A 2,152-nucleotide genomic window follows, 5' to 3' on the forward strand; every position below is an offset into this window, starting at 1 on the left:
GACCCGACAGGCCCTCCCGTTTGCCTCTCGACGGTTTCACGTACTCTTTAACTCTCTCTTCAAAGTGCTTTTCAACTTTCCCTCACGGTACTTGTTCGCTATCGGTCTCGTGACCGTATTTAGCCTTAGATGGAGTTTACCACCCGCTTTGGGCTGCATTCCCAAACAACCCGACTCTGGGAAGACGCCGTAGCGCGCCCGCCTGTCGCCGCCATGGGCCTGACACCCGCTCTGGGAAAAGGCCTCGATCAGAAGGACGCGGGCGACCGGCGAAGCGCGCCGTGACGAATTCCGTACGCCACAATTCCGCGCACTCCAAAAGCGCGCGGATTCGGCGATGGGCACATCCCGCTTCACTCGCCGTTACTGAGGGAATCCTCGTTAGTTTCTTTTCCTCCGCTTAGTAATATGCTTAAATTCAGCGGGTAGCCTCGTCCGACCTCAGGCCGAAAGTAAGGACCGGGACTATTCTTCCCGTTCCGCGCTCGCCGTCGGCGCCGCGCGCCGCCGCGCACCTCGATTCCCGCCCTTGAGCCGCCAGCCGTTGGCCTCTTCGAGGTCGACTCGCCGCCGCCGCGCGGGATTCTGGTCGCGATCGTCGCGCATCGTGCCGTGCTGTCTTGAGCGGGACGGGCGCTCGCGCGTCCGACGCCGCAGCAGCCGCGCGGAGAAATCCCCGCGCGGAACGTTTGCAACGCGACCCTGAGGCGGGCGCGGCCCCGGGATTGACCCGAGGCCGCAATTTGCGTTCAGAACGTCGATGCTCAATGTGTCCTGCAATTCACACTAATTCACGCAGCTAGCTGCGTCCTTCATCGACTCACGAGCCGAGTGATCCACCGCCAAGAGCCATCCACGATTGTTTCGCTCGCACAGTGCCTCGCACTATAGGGTGACAAAATAGACCGCGCCGAGCGGTCGGCCAGGCCGACGCTTGAAGCCGGAGCGCGCGGCACCGCGGCACTCGACGCGCAAACATTACCGGGTGACCGAATCGCCGGCCGGCGCGCCGCTCCTCGCGGGTCGGGCGCCGGGTAGCAAAGACTTTTTCTCTCGCTTGTCCGAGTTTCGCGTTCGCCGAAGCGTTTGCGAGACCGTTAATGATCCTTCCGCAGGTTCACCTACGGAAACCTTGTTACGACTTTTACTTCCTCTAAATGATCAAGTTAGATCGTCTTCTCGGACGCCGGCTCGACCGTTGCCGGCCGCGCCAGGTCCAATCGGAGGACCTCACTAAACCATTCAATCGGTAGTAGCGACGGGCGGTGTGTACAAAGGGCAGGGACGTAATCAACGCGAGCTAATGACTCGCGCTTACTGGGAATTCCTCGTTCAAGGGAAATAATTGCAATTCCCTATCCCTAGCACGACCGGGGTTCAGCGGGTTACCCAGACCTGTCGGCCAAGGCGAGCACATGCTGATCCGGTCAGTGTAGCGCGCGTGCGGCCCCGAACATCTAAGGGCATCACAGACCTGTTATTGCTCAATCTCGTGTGGCTAAACGCCACTAGTCCCTCTAAGAAGTTAGACGCCGACCGATTGGGTCGCGTAACTAGTTAGCAAGCCAGAGTCTCGTTCGTTATCGGAATTAACCAGACAAATCGCTCCACCAACTAAGAACGGCCATGCACCACCACCCACAGAATCAAGAAAGAGCTCTCAATCTGTCAATCCTCACTGTGTCCGGGCCGGGTGAGATTTCCCGTGTTGAGTCAAATTAAGCCGCAGGCTCCACTCCTGGTGGTGCCCTTCCGTCAATTCCTTTAAGTTTCAGCTTTGCAACCATACTTCCCCCGGAACCCAAAGACTTTGGTTTCCCGCAAGCTGCCGGAGAGGTCGTAAAACTAACGCCCCCCGATCGCTAGTTGGCATCGTTTATAGTCAGAACTAGGACGGTATCTGATCGTCTTCGAACCTCTGACTTTCGCTCTTGATTAAAGAAAACATTCTTGGCAAATGCTTTCGCAGTCGTTCGTCTTGCGCCGATCCAAGAATTTCACCTCTAACGGCACAGTACGAATGCCCCCGTCTGTCCCTCTTAATCATTACCTCGCGCTCCGAAAACCAACAAAATAGAACCGAGGTCCTATTCCATTATTCCATGCACCATTATTCAGGCGAATCGCCTGCTTTGAACACTCTAATTTTTTC

The 2,152-nt window shown here is 57.1% G+C and overlaps 1 non-coding gene and 2 pseudogenes across 1 annotated transcript; all 3 read right to left on the reverse strand.

Moving 5' to 3' along the window:
- Nucleotides 1-449, reverse strand: part of LOC146144804 (large subunit ribosomal RNA) — a 3,679-nt pseudogene extending 3,230 nt beyond the window's left edge.
- A 248-nt stretch (nucleotides 450-697) lies between these two features.
- LOC146144805 (5.8S ribosomal RNA) lies at nucleotides 698-851 on the reverse strand. The gene has a single exon (XR_014499089.1). It is a non-coding gene; the product is annotated as a 5.8S ribosomal RNA (ribosomal RNA).
- A 255-nt stretch (nucleotides 852-1,106) lies between these two features.
- Nucleotides 1,107-1,795, reverse strand: LOC146144806 (small subunit ribosomal RNA; annotated as a pseudogene; the record flags this gene model as incomplete).
- Between the last annotated feature and the right edge of the window lie 357 nt (nucleotides 1,796-2,152).

This window comes from Ascidiella aspersa, chromosome 5 (genome assembly GCF_963924565.1).
Source record: "Ascidiella aspersa chromosome 5, kaAscAspe10.2, whole genome shotgun sequence".
Classification (NCBI taxonomy): Eukaryota; Metazoa; Chordata; class Ascidiacea; order Phlebobranchia; family Ascidiidae; genus Ascidiella; species Ascidiella aspersa.